Source organism: Anser brachyrhynchus (assembly GCF_964034855.1).
Source record: "Anser brachyrhynchus genome assembly, chromosome: W".
Lineage (NCBI taxonomy): Eukaryota > Metazoa > Chordata > Aves > Anseriformes > Anatidae > Anser > Anser brachyrhynchus.
This window is the reverse complement of record NC_137704.1, coordinates 1,343,238-1,357,517: the sequence shown is the minus strand read 5'-3', so window position 1 is coordinate 1,357,517 and position 14,280 is coordinate 1,343,238. Positions and strand designations below refer to the sequence as shown.

General features: G+C 52.5%; 1 protein-coding gene across 4 annotated transcripts in view; it reads right to left on the bottom strand.

Moving 5' to 3' along the window:
- LOC308184669 (uncharacterized protein) overlaps positions 1–14,280 on the bottom strand; it is a 271,042-nt gene that overhangs the window by 216,647 nt on the left and 40,115 nt on the right. For 2 of the 4 annotated variants that reach the window (XR_013942780.1, XR_013942781.1), the window contains exons 1-2: positions 6,404–6,966; positions 5,217–5,327 (exon numbers count right to left, since the gene is read on the bottom strand). The gene's annotated coding sequence lies outside the window, so the exon portion shown is untranslated. Of the gene's footprint in view, positions 1–4,722; positions 4,791–5,216; positions 5,328–6,403; positions 6,967–14,280 lie in introns of those variants that run through there. The other 2 variants (XR_013942778.1, XR_013942779.1) reach the window with 1 other exon arrangement.

Below are 14,280 nucleotides of genomic sequence, written 5' to 3'. Positions count from 1 at the left end.
TTATTAGCAAAAAACGCCCAGTGCCGGAAGACTACATATCCCGGCATGCTCTGGGAAAACAATATGGCCTCCCGGAAGCCCAGTGCCGGAAGACTACATCTCCCAGCATGTTCTAGGAAAAAAACATGGCCTCCCGGAAGCCCAGTGTCCGAGAACTACATCTCCCGGCATGCCCTGGGAAAACAATATGGCCTCCCGGAAGTCCAGTGCCGGAAAACTACATCTCCCGGCATGCTCTGGGAAAACAACATGGCTTCCCGGAAGCCCAGTGCCCCCGAGTACTACATAGCCCGGCATGCTCTGGGAAACCAATATGGCGTCCCGGAAGCCCAGTGCCGGAAGACTACATCTCCCAGCATGTTCTAGGAAAAAAACATGGCCTCCCGGAAGCCCAGTGTCCGAGAACTACATCTCCCGGCATGCTCTGGGAAAACAATATGGCCTCCCGGAAGTCCAGTGCCGGAAAACTACATCTCCCGGCATGCTCTGGGAAAACAACATGGCCTCCCGGAAGCCCAGTGCCCTCGAGTACTACATACCCCGGCATGCTCTGGGAAACCAATATGGCCTCCCGGAAGCCCAGTGCCGGAAGACTACATCTCCCGGCATTCCCCGGACTCCCAATATGGCTGCCCGGTAAGCGGCTTCTCGAGAACTGCACCTCCCGACATGCTCTGGGAAGGCAACATGGCCTCCCGGAAACCCAGTTCCCAAGAACTACATTTCCCAGCACTCCCCGGAAAATTGAGCCTCGCAGTTTGCCGTAGGACGCCACGTTTTTTGCTCTGTTACATTCCCCGTTCCATTTTGTGTTTATGGAGGTTTTCCCGCCGTTTTGGGGTTTTCCCCTCAATTTCGGGTTTTCACCTCTCCATTTCAGGGTTCTTCCCCACAATTTTCGGTTCCTTTCCCTAATTTGGTGCTTCGCCCCCCCAGTTTTGGGGTTCCCCCTCCATTTTGGGGATTCCCCCCCCCCTTCCAATCCCCCCACAATTTTGGGGTCCCCCACCATCTTTTTTAGGCCTGCCACCCTAATATTAAGGTTCTTTCCCCCAATGTTGGGGTTCTCACCACATTTTTGAGGTTCCATCCCTTAATTTGGGGCTTCACTCCCCGACATCTGGGGCTTTAACCCCAATTTTGAGGGTCCCCCCGAATTTTGGGGACTCCTCCCCAGTTCTTGGGGGGTCCACATTCAATTCTGGAATTTCACGCTTCCATTTTAAGTGTTCTTCCCCCCAATTTGGGGGTTCACCCACCCAATCTTGGGGGTTCCTCCCCTAATTTGGGGGGACCTGACCACTTTTGGGGGTCCCCCCCAATTTTAGAGTCCCCCACCCTCCTTTTTTCGGGTTTCCCCCAATATTAATAGTTCTTCTGCCCAATTTTGGGGGACCCCACAACTTTGAGGTTCCTTCCCCTAACTTGGGGCTTCAACCCTTCAATTTTGGGGGTCTCCCACCCTCTTAATTTGGCCTTCCGCCCTAATATTAGGCCTAACCCCTAACCCTACGGCACCCACGCATCTAACCCTAACCCCCACCCCAAAAAACTCTAGAAACCCTAACCCTAAAAACCCTTTCAGCCCTAACCCAATAAAATTTACCACACTAAAGCCCTGAAGACCTACGCCTAAAACCCCTAACCCTAAAAATTAAGACCCTCTAAACCCTAACCCAAAAAATTAAGACTCTCAAGGCCCTAACCCTGGAGCCCCTAACCTTAAAAACAAACAAAAATTGAGACCTTAAACCCCTAACCCTAAATACCTTACCATAAATAAAACCCTATGACCCTAACCCCTAAAAACCCTATCTACACTAAAACCCCAAAAAACTTTAAAACCTTAACACACTAACCCCCAGACCCTAACCCTTTAACTCCAACCCTAACAACCTTAAAATCCTAACCCTAAACCCTGGAAACCCTAACCCTGAAACCCAACCCTAGTGCCTTAGCCCTGAAACCTTAAAACCCTAACACCTTGTTAAAAACACTCTGTAACTAATAACATAGGCTCAGGCAAGGATCTCAGTGAGGTAGCATTTTTATTCACGAGTGCAATGGCAGGTGTCCCACAAGCCACGTACTAGTTCCATAACACAGTTTATATAAATTTTTTTTTCCCTCTCGGTGACCAGGACCCTCCCCAGTTTCCCAATTGACCGGGTAATCCAGGTTCACAATCTATCTGGTTCTTCACAGAAAATACACAGCTGCTGGCCTGTTACAAGTCAATTTTCTTTTTTTCTTGACTGTTTTCCTCTTTGAGGTGGTAATGTTTCTTACACCGTGATTTCCACCCAATTGCTCTAAGGATTCTGGTTGTCTGCATTTTACAAGGTTGTCTGTGAAGCTTTCTTATCACTGCAAGCATATCTCAGTACCACCTTCCTTCCCTCTAAACGATGTAACTCTGTGCAAAAACATTTTTATTCCCACAACCTTGATCCCCTTACCCTAAAATCCTTATTCCCTTTAACCCTAACAACTCTAACCACAACCCTAACCCTTCATATCAACCCCCCAACGCTAATGACACTGACTAATGATCCAAACCCCAAACTGCCCCTAACCCCAGGCAACTGACAAAGAAACTGACACATAGCTGAAAACTACAAAAAAGGCAAAACCCTGGATACACACCCCAAATCACAAACACGTGACCAAAATGCTACAGAAAAGCCCCAGACGCAGGCCCCAAGCACTACAGCTAGGCCCCAGAAGCTCAAGACACATCCCAAAGCCAAAATGCAAGCCCCAAACGCTACAGAAAAGCCCCCAAACACCAGACGCAGGCTGCAGAAGTCTACAAGCAGGCCCCAACCACACCCGGATGCAGACCCCAACTGTCCACAAGCAGCTCCCAACCCCCCCCCATGAACTGGACCCCACCCCACCCAGATGCAGGCCCCAGCCCCAGCCCCCACGCCCCAGACTCTGGCCCCAAAGGTGTACAACCAGCTCCCAAATGTCCCCCTCAAAGGGAGGCTCCAAAGCCCGCCAGAAGACCCTAGAGTGTACAAGCAGCTCCCAACCCCCCCAGCACAGGCCCCAACCCCCCCCAGACACAGGCCCCAAAGGTGTCCAAGCAACTCCCCACCCTCCCCAGAGGCACACCCCAAAGGTGTACAAACAGCCCCAACCCCCCAAGACCCAGACCCCTACAGTGTAAAAGCAGCTCCCACCCCCCCCCGCAAGGCAGGCCCTAACAGTGTACAAGCAGCTCCCACCCCCCCCCCAGACGCAGGCCCCACCAAAGGTGTACAAGCAGGCCCCTACAGTATACAAGCAGCTCACAACCACCCCCCCAGAGGCAGGCCCCAACCCCCTCCAGATGCAAGCCCCAAAGGTGTACAAGCAGCTCCCAACCCCCTCCAGATGCAGATCCCTACATTGTACAAGCAGCTCCCAACACCTGCCCCCAAACGCAAGCCCATACTGTGTACAAGCAGCTCCCAACCCCCACAGATACAGATCCCTACATTGTAGGAGCAGCTTCCAACCCCCCCAGATGCAGGCCCTGACCCCCCCCCCCCAGCCACAGTCCCCAAAGGTGTACAAGCAACTCCCAACCCCCCCCCCCCCCCCCCAGATGCAAGCCCCAAAGGTGTACAAGCAGCTCCACACCCCCCCAAGACACTGGCCCCAAAAGCCTAAATATATGCCAAGAAAGTATTAATGCAAGTGCCAAATGCTACAGACAGGCCCAAAAGCACAGGCCCCAGATGCTCGAGGCCGAGATGTAACTTGGCTTTCTGAATTACTGGAAAGCGGCTTTCATTCTCAGCGAGGTGTGCGCAGGCTAGACAGGATGGGGCTTCAGGCACCTCTTCACCTGTGGAAACACGCTGCCATCAGGCACTGCCATGCCAGACAAGCTTTTTCTGTTAAAACACCCTTCTCAGATGCCCTGTGGCATTCTAGTGACCTGCTTAGCTCCGATTCTAAAGACTAACGTCACAGCCCACCTTGCCTGTGGCACCTGATGAACAGAAGAGAAAGCAACCATACCGTTTGGAAACCGTCACTGCACGTGCTGCTCCTTGATGCTCTGTAACCTCTTCTCAAATCCTCAGCCACTTCTGTGTAGAGCCTGCCATGACACCTGAAAAGCAAAATGGATACCCTTCGCAGTCACCTTGCGCAACTTGGCCATTCCGCTCCAACCCCACTCACGACCAGCCTGCCCTTCTCGTGCTGCTCTTCAGAGTGCAGCTTGGCCCCTCTGAGTCTGTGCAAGGCACCTGCGAAAGAAAAAGAAAAGCATAGGCCGCGGCAGCATCCAAAGCCACAGCACAGCTAGGACAGGTACTCTCATCTGCTCCCTTACTCTGCCAACTCACCTGCCCTCGAGGCAGATGCTTCCATCTGCTCTCTTAAGCTCTTATATTTTAACATTGTATGTGGTTTGGTTTTTTAAGTTAAACAAGTTTAATTTAGAAAATTATACATGTACTTAAACATCATGAATTATATTTACAAAACATCCTACCTTTATATCCAAAGTGATATCAAGAAATGCCTCATATGTATCCGAAACTGCTTTGCAATTCAAGCACTTCAGTGGAAGCAAAATATAAATGCTTAACAATACGTGGAGGAGACTAACTGTCCAAATTCAAGTTGTCGATAGATACTACTTTAGACAAGCTGCAGACTGCTTTACTACCGACAAAAGACACAGATCAGTTCTAAGGACAGGAATATTTTTAAAAGTACCTCTTGATCTTAGAAATCCTCCAAATATTTGATGAATGATGGTGGTAGCTTGAGAAGATCTGTCCAATCTGGAAATAAATTATAATCAGACCTCAGAAGATTTAAGGCACACAGTTAACTCTTCAAAGAGTTTTATGAAAACCAAGGATGACGTAGACTTTCAGTTTTGATAGTAAATAAAGGACTACAAGGTGCTAGAGAACGTATAAAAGTGAATTTGTTTATGCTGACTTGGTGCTTCCATTCAAGCACGCTTCCTGCATAGCATCGACAGTATAGCGCAAGAACTCGTGTGCGTCTTCTTGACTGCCAAAATGGAAATGTTGTCCTATTCCTAAATAAGAAGATGATAGTATTTACCTCATTTAAAAATGAAATAATTCTCGTATTTCTAAAATCTCTCTTCTTTATAGTGTTAAAACCATTTATACACATCAAATAATTATTTGAAGATTACAAGATACTGAAAAAGAAACACATCTGAAGCCACTTACGACTGAGGTTATTGATAACACGCGTAGGCTCGATAGCATCAACAGTGCAACGCAGGGCCTGGTTAATGTGAGTCTCCATCGTGCACATCATGCAAAAATCTTGTTCACGACCTGAAGAGTGAAAGAAGAAAGCATCCCAGTCTAGCGAAACAGACATAACTACAAACAAACATATAAGTAACATTTAAACTATAGATACAGTATCCACTCTCCTTGTCCCAACAGTCTCGTAACATTTCATTTCACACAACTTTATAGAATAAAAATATCCATTAAGCTTGTGTTCAAGTGCATTTTGTGATGAGAAATCTAAAAGACTACTGCAAAGTCACGTTTGTGAAGGCTGACAGGAATGTGAACTCCACAGGCTGCAAAATATATGAGGAAAGAATATTTGACATTGATGATACAGCATTAAGAGAATGTGGGTTATTTTCAGCACAGTGCTGTCAGGTGAGCTTCATGATACAGAGCTACGAGTCCTTTGGGAGAAAGGAAAAACTAAAGTAATGTATGTAATAGTACTTCTGCCCTCCTTTTTTCAACAGGATTCTTAACTGAAACAATTTCTATATACAGGAAGAAAACAGTTAAATTTCTAGGTATCGATACAAAGGTACCAGCCTAAAAAGCATACACGTTTAGTACAACATTTAGTTTATAGTACAACATTTTATTTAGAACAAAATCAGTCTAGATTTTAATACAGTCCCACAAAAAAATCTAGTCATGTTCATAACAGCTCATATTGCTTTCTAGGTTTTTTTTTTGTTTGTTTGTTTTTTTAATTGGTTCAACAACGAACAGACCATTTATTGTAGTGCATTATGGAACCTAGGCTGTGAAGACTAAAGACCTATGATGCCAACATCCTAAATTTTATTGCCTTTCTAGCAGCAGGAAGCCCAAATAGCCCAAATGCCAAATGTTCATTAAATGCATTCCTGTCCAATGCACTTCATTATTCCCATGAAGCAAGAAAAGATCCTTTTAAAAAAACAAACAAAAAACACACATGGTGCATTAAACGCACTCCATATGCTATTCTGAGCCCACTGCTAATACAATGCTCAAAGCCAGCTTCTACAGGTAAAATCAGGCAAGTAACTTTTTCTCACAGAATCACTGCTGTTCTTTCACCTTCAGAGCTATCCAACAGATTTAAAATACTGTTAGAAAGTACTCACATGACTGGCTGTGCTCAAGATAAAGCATGTAATTGGCAAGTGGGGGGGTGTAGGTCAAACACTGTAGAGTAGCATTAAGAAAACGTGTGTTGCCAAGATTGTACAGGCCAACTCCAACACTTTGTGTTTCTTGCCAATCCATACGTATCTTCTCAGGTGGAAAAAGAATCCTTTGTGGCGGAGCAATTCCATCATTAACAACTGCAAGAAAGTTATATTTAAAAAGAGATTTTGTTTGTTTCTAAGAAAGGCATTAGGTATATATAGGTATAGTAAATATATAAAGTATATATAGGTATAGTAAAAATACTATTCTGCGGGAGCACCTAGAGGAACTAGCTACAATCCAAAACAGAAAAACTTATTGCAGACAGCTTTAATACCGCCAAATTCAAATTGGCTGGTCAGCACAACGTTTTGGGAAAAAAAGTTTAGTCAACCATTTTAATTTTTCTAAGGCAAGTCTAACTGCCATCCTGTTTTTAGTATCTAAAGCCAAGTTCCTCTCCATCTATAATCTTTAACCTGACTACTTCAACTACTGCTTTTTTCCTTATTATAACTTAAACCACAAACGTAGACTTGAAATTATATGGTAATAAATGCAAGGACAATGTAAAAACAAATAACTAGGAATGACGGTACCCCTACAAATATCAGATCTTTTCCTGAGCAATGTTAGCATTCAAAAACCTGTGAATAATGGAAGCTGTGAATAGCAACAATAAAACGCTTTTCTTTGCAAAACAGTCCCCAGTGGTGCCAGTGCACTCTCTGGACTCACTGCAGTGCATTCCCAGTGGTGCCAGTGCCCTCTCTGCACTCACTGCAGTGAATCCCCAGCGGTGCCAGTGCACTCTCTGGAGTCACTGCAGTGAATCCCCAGCGGTGACAGTGCACTCTCTGGAGTCACTGCAGTGAATCCCCAGCGGTGACAGTGCACTCTCTGGATTCACTGCACTGCATCCCCAGTGGTGCCAGTGCACTCTCTGGACTCACTGCACTGCATCCCCAGTGGTGCCAGTGCACTCTCTGGATTCCCTGCACTGCATCCCCAGTGGTGCCAGTGCACTCTCTGGACTCACTCCACTGCATCCCCAGTGGTGCCAGTGCACTCTCTGGACTCACTGCACTGCATCCCCAGCGGTGCCAGTGCACTCTCTGGACTCACTGCAGTGCATTCCCAGCGGTGCCAGTGCACTCTCTGGACTCACAGCAGTGTATCCCCAGTGGTGCCAGTGCACTCTCTGGACTCACTGCACTGCATCCCCAGTGGTGCCAGCGCACTCTCTGGACTCACTGCACTGCATCCCCAGTGGTGCCAGTGCACTCTCTGGACTCACTGCACTGCATCCCCAGTGGTGCTAGTGCACTCTCTGGACTCACTGCAGTGCATCCCCAGTGTTGCCAGTGCACTCTCTGGATTCACTGCACTGCATCCCCAGTGGTGCCAGTGCACTCTCTGGACTCAATGCAGTGCATCCCCAGTGGTGCCAGTGCACTCTGTGGACTCACTGCACTGCATCCCCAGTGGTGCCAGTGCACTCTCTGGACTCAATGCACTGCATCACCAGTGGTGCCAGTGCACTCTCTGGATTCCCTGCACTGCATCCCCAGTGGTGCCAGTGCACTCTCTGGACTCACTGCACTGCATCCCAAGTAGTGCCAGTGCACTCTATGGACTCACTGCACTGCATCCCCAGTGGTGCCAGTGCACTCTCTGGACTCACTGCCCTGCATCCCCAGTGGTGCCAGTGCACTCTGTGGAGTCACTGCACTGCATCTCCAGTGGTGCCAGTGCACTCTCTGGACTCACTGCAGTGCATCCCCAGTGGTGCCAGTGCACTCTCTGGACTCACTGCAGTGCGTCCTCAGTGGTGCCAGTGCACTCTCTGGACTCACTGCACTTCATCCCCAGTGGTGCCAGCGCACTCTCTGGACTCACTGCCCTGCATCCCCATGGTGCCAGTGCACTCTCTGGACTCAATGCACTACATACCCAAGGTGCCAGTTCACTCTCTGGACTCACTGCACTGCATCCCCAGTGGTGCCAGTGCACTCTCTGGACTCACTGCACTGCATCCCCAGTGGTGCCAGTGCACTCTATGGGCTCACTGCACTGCATCCCCTGAGGTGCCAGTGCACTCTCTGGACTCACTGCACTGCATCCCCAGTGGTGCCAGTGCACTCTCTGGACTCACTGCACTGCATCCCCAGTGGTGCTAGTGCACTCTCTGGACTCACTGCAGTGCATCCCCAGTGTTGCCAGTGCACTCTCTGGATTCACTGCACTGCATCCCCAGTGGTGCCAGTGCACTCTCTGGACTCAATGCAGTGCATCCCCAGTGGTGCCAGTGCACTCTGTGGACTCACTGCACTGCATCCCCAGTGGTGCCAGTGCACTCTCTGGACTCAATGCACTGCATCACCAGTGGTGCCAGTGCACTCTCTGGATTCCCTGCACTGCATCCCCAGTGGTGCCAGTGCACTCTCTGGACTCACTGCACTGCATCCCAAGTAGTGCCAGTGCACTCTATGGACTCACTGCACTGCATCCCCAGTGGTGCCAGTGCACTCTCTGGACTCACTGCCCTGCATCCCCAGTGGTGCCAGTGCACTCTGTGGAGTCACTGCACTGCATCTCCAGTGGTGCCAGTGCACTCTCTGGACTCACTGCAGTGCATCCCCAGTGGTGCCAGTGCACTCTCTGGACTCACTGCAGTGCGTCCTCAGTGGTGCCAGTGCACTCTCTGGACTCACTGCACTTCATCCCCAGTGGTGCCAGCGCACTCTCTGGACTCACTGCCCTGCATCCCCATGGTGCCAGTGCACTCTCTGGACTCAATGCACTACATACCCAAGGTGCCAGTTCACTCTCTGGACTCACTGCACTGCATCCCCAGTGGTGCCAGTGCACTCTCTGGACTCACTGCACTGCATCCCCAGTGGTGCCAGTGCACTCTATGGGCTCACTGCACTGCATCCCCTGAGGTGCCAGTGCACTCTCTGGACTCACTGCACTGCATCCTCAGTGGTGCCAGTGCACTCTCTGGACTCACTGCACTGCATCCCCAGTGGTGCCAGTGCACTCTATGGACTCACTGCACTGCATCCCCTGTGGTGCCAGTGCACTCTGTGGACTCACTGCACTGCATCCCAAGTGGTGCCAGTGCACGCTCTGGACTCACTGCACTGCATCCCCAGTGGCGCCAGTGCACTCTCTGGACTCACTGCCCTGCATCCCCTGAGGTGCCAGTGCACTCTCTGGACTCACTGCCCTGCATCCCCATGGTGCCAGTGCACTCTCTGGACTCAATGCACTACATACCCAAGGTGCCAGTTCACTCTCTGGAGTCACTGCACTACATACCCAACGTGCCTGTGCACTCTCTGGACTCACTGCCCTGCATCCCCAGTGGTGCCAGTGCACTCTGTGGAGTCACTGCACTGCATCTCCAGTGGTGCCAGTGCACTCTCTGGAGTCACCGCACTGCATCCCCAGTGGTGCCAGTGCACTCTATGGACTCACTGCACTGCATCCCCAGTGGTGCCAGCGCACTCTCTGGAGTCACTGCGCTGCATCCCCAGTGGTGCCAGTGCACTCTCTGGACTCACTGCACTGCATCCCCATGGTGCCAGTGCACTCTCTGGAGTCACTGCACTACATACCCAAGTTGCCAGTGCACTCTCTGGACTCACTGCACTGCATCCCCAGTGGTGCCAGTGCACTCTGTGGAGTCACTGCACTGCATCCCCAGTGGTGCCAGTGCACTCTCTGGACTCACTGCACTACATACCCAAGGTGCCAGTTCACTCTCTGGACTCACTGCAGTGCATCCCCTTTGGTGCCAGTGCACTCTCTGGACTCATTGCACTGCATCCCCAGTGGTGCCAGTGCACTCGCTGGACTCACTGCCCTGCATCCCGAGTGGTGCCAGTGCACTCTCTGGACTCACTGCACTGCATCCCCAGTGGTGCCAGTGCACTCTCTGATCTCACTGCACTGCATCCCCAGTGGTTCCAGTGCACTCTCTGGACTCACTGCAGTGCATCCCCAGTGGTACCAGTGCACTCTCTGGACTCACTGCAGTGTATCCCCAGTGGTGCCAGTGCACTCTCTGGACTCACTGCACTGCATCCCCAGTGGTGCCAGTGCACTCTCTGGACTCACTGCAGTGCATCCCAAGTGGTGACAGTGCACTCCCTGGACTCACTGCCCTGCATCCCCAGTGGTGCCAGCGAACTCTCTGGACTCACTGCACTGCACCCCAGTGGTGCCAGCGCACTCTCTGGACTCACTGCACTGCATCCCCAGTGGTGCCAGTGCACTCTCTGGACTCACTGCACTGCACCCCCAGTGGTGCTAGTGCACTCTCTGGACTCACTGCAGTGCATCCCCAGTGGTGCCAGTGCACTCTCTGGACTCACTGCAGTGCATCCCCAGTGGTGCCAGTGCACTCTGTGGACTCACTGCACTGCATCCCCAGTGGTGCTAGTGCACTCTCTGGACTCAATGCACTGCATCACCAGTGGTGCCAGTGCACTCTCTGGATTCCCTGCACTGCATCCCCAGTGGTGCCAGTGCACTCTCTGGACTCACTGCACTGCATCCCAAGTAGTGCCAGTGCACTCTATGGACTCACTGCACTGCATCCCCAGTGGTGCCAGTGCACTCTCTGGACTCACTGCCCTGCATCCCCAGTGGTGCCAGTGCACTCTGTGGAGTCACTGCACTGCATCTCCAGTGGTGCCAGTGCACTCTCTGGACTCACTGCAGTGCATCCCCAGTGGTGCCAGTGCACTCTCTGGACTCACTGCAGTGCGTCCTCAGTGGTGCCAGTGCACTCTCTGGACTCACTGCACTGCATCCCCAGTGGTGCCAGTTCACTCTCTGGACTCACTGCACTGCATCCCCAGTGGTGCCAGTTCACTCTCTGGACTCACTGCACTGCATCCCCAGTGGTGCCAGTGCACTCTCTGGACTCACTGCACTGCATCCCCAGTGGTGCCAGTGCACTCTCTGGACTCACTGCAGTGCATCCCCTGTGGTGCCAGTGCACTCTGTGGACTCACTGCACTGCATCCCCAGTGGTGCCAGTGCACTCTCTGGACTCACTGCACTGCATCCCCAGTGGTGCCAGTGCACTCTATGGGCTCACTGCACTGCATCCCCTGAGGTGCCAGTGCACTCTCTGGACTCACTGCACTGCATCCTCAGTGGTGCCAGTGCACTCTCTGGACTCACTGCAGTGCATCCCCAGTGGTGCCAGTGCACGCTCTGGACTCACTGCACTGCATCCCCAGTGGCGCCAGTGCACTCTCTGGACTCACTGCCCTGCATCCCCTGAGGTGCCAGTGCACTCTCTGGACTCACTGCCCTGCATCCCCATGGTGCCAGTGCACTCTCTGGACTCAATGCACTACATACCCAAGGTGCCAGTTCACTCTCTGGAGTCACTGCACTACATACCCAACGTGCCTGTGCACTCTCTGGACTCACTGCCCTGCATCCCCAGTGGTGCCAGTGCACTCTGTGGAGTCACTGCACTGCATCTCCAGTGGTGCCAGTGCACTCTCTGGAGTCACCGCACTGCATCACCAGTGGTGCCAGTGCACTCTATGGACTCACTGCACTGCATCCCCAGTGGTGCCAGCGCACTCTCTGGAGTCACTGCACTGCATCCCCAGTGGTGCCAGTGCACTCTCTGGACTCACTGCACTGCACCCCCAGTGGTGCTAGTGCACTCTCTGGACTCACTGCAGTGCATCCCCAGTGGTGCCAGTGCACTCTCTGGACTCACTGCAGTGCATCCCCAGTGGTGCCAGTGCACTCTCTGGACTCACTGCACTGCATCCCCAGTGGTGCTAGTGCACTCTCTGGACTCAATGCACTGCATCACCAGTGGTGCCAGTGCACTCTCTGGATTCCCTGCACTGCATCCCCAGTGGTGCCAGTGCACTCTCTGGACTCACTGCACTGCATCCCAAGTAGTGCCAGTGCACTCTATGGACTCACTGCACTGCATCCCCAGTGGTGCCAGTGCACTCTCTGGACTCACTGCCCTGCATCCCCAGTGGTGCCAGTGCACTCTGTGGAGTCACTGCACTGCATCTCCAGTGGTGCCAGTGTACTCTCTGGACTCACTGCAGTGCATCCCCAGTGGTGCCAGTGCACTCTCTGGACTCACTGCAGTGCGTCCTCAGTGGTGCCAGTGCACTCTCTGGACTCACTGCACTGCATCCCCAGTGGTGCCAGTTCACTCTCTGGACTCACTGCACTGCATCCCCAGTGGTGCCAGTTCACTCTCTGGACTCACTGCACTGCATCCCCAGTGGTGCCAGTGCACTCTCTGGACTCACTGCACTGCATCCCCAGTGGTGCTAGTGCACTCTCTGGACTCACTGCAGTGCATCCCCTGTGGTGCCAGTGCACTCTGTGGACTCACTGCACTGCATCCCCAGTGGTGCCAGTGCACTCTCTGGACTCACTGCACTGCATCCCCAGTGGTGCCAGTGCACTCTATGGGCTCACTGCACTGCATCCCCTGAGGTGCCAGTGCACTCTCTGGACTCACTGCACTGCATCCTCAGTGGTGCCAGTGCACTCTCTGGACTCACTGCAGTGCATCCCCAGTGGTGCCAGTGCACGCTCTGGACTCACTGCACTGCATCCCCAGTGGCGCCAGTGCACTCTCTGGACTCACTGCCCTGCATCCCCTGAGGTGCCAGTGCACTCTCTGGACTCACTGCCCTGCATCCCCATGGTGCCAGTGCACTCTCTGGACTCAATGCACTACATACCCAAGGTGCCAGTTCACTCTCTGGAGTCACTGCACTACATACCCAACGTGCCTGTGCACTCTCTGGACTCACTGCCCTGCATCCCCAGTGGTGCCAGTGCACTCTGTGGAGTCACTGCACTGCATCTCCAGTGGTGCCAGTGCACTCTCTGGAGTCACCGCACTGCATCACCAGTGGTGCCAGTGCACTCTATGGACTCACTGCACTGCATCCCCAGTGGTGCCAGCGCACTCTCTGGAGTCACTGCGCTGCATCCCCAGTGGTGCCAGTGCACTCTCTGGACTCACTGCACTGCATCCCCATGGTGCCAGTGCACTCTGGAGTCACTGCACTACATACCCAAGTTGCCAGTGCACTCTCTGGACTCACTGCACTGCATCCCCGGTGGTGCCAGTGCACTCTGTGGAGTCACTGCACTGCATCCCCAGTGGTGCCAGTGCACTCTCTGGACTCACTGCACTGCATCCCCATGGTGCCAGCGCACTCTCTGGACTCACTGCACTACATACTCAAGGTGCCAGTGCACTCGCTGGACTCACTGCCCTGCATCCCGAGTGGTGCCAGTGCACTCTCTGGACTCACTGCACTGCATCCCCAGTGGTGCCAGTGCACTCTCTGATCTCACTGCACTGCATCCCCAGTGGTTCCAGTGCACTCTCTGGACTCACTGCAGTGCATCCCCAGTGGTACCAGTGCACTCTCTGGACTCACTGCAGTGTATCCCCAGTGGTGCCAGTGCACTCTCTGGACTCACTGCACTGCATCCCCAGTGGTGCCAGTGCACTCTCTGGACTCACTGCAGTGCATCCCAAGTGGTGACAGTGCACTCTCTGGACTCACTGCCCTGCATCCCCAGTGGTGCCAGCGAACTCTCTGGACTCACTGCACTGCATCCCCAGTGGTGCCAGCGCACTCTCTGGAGTCACTGCACTGCATCCCCAGTGGTGCCAGTGCACTCTCTGGACTCACTGCACTGCATCCCCAGTGGTGCTAGTGCACTCTCTGGACTCACTGCAGTGCATCCCCAGTGTTGCCAGTGCACTCTGTGGACTCACTGCACTGCATCCCCAGTGGTG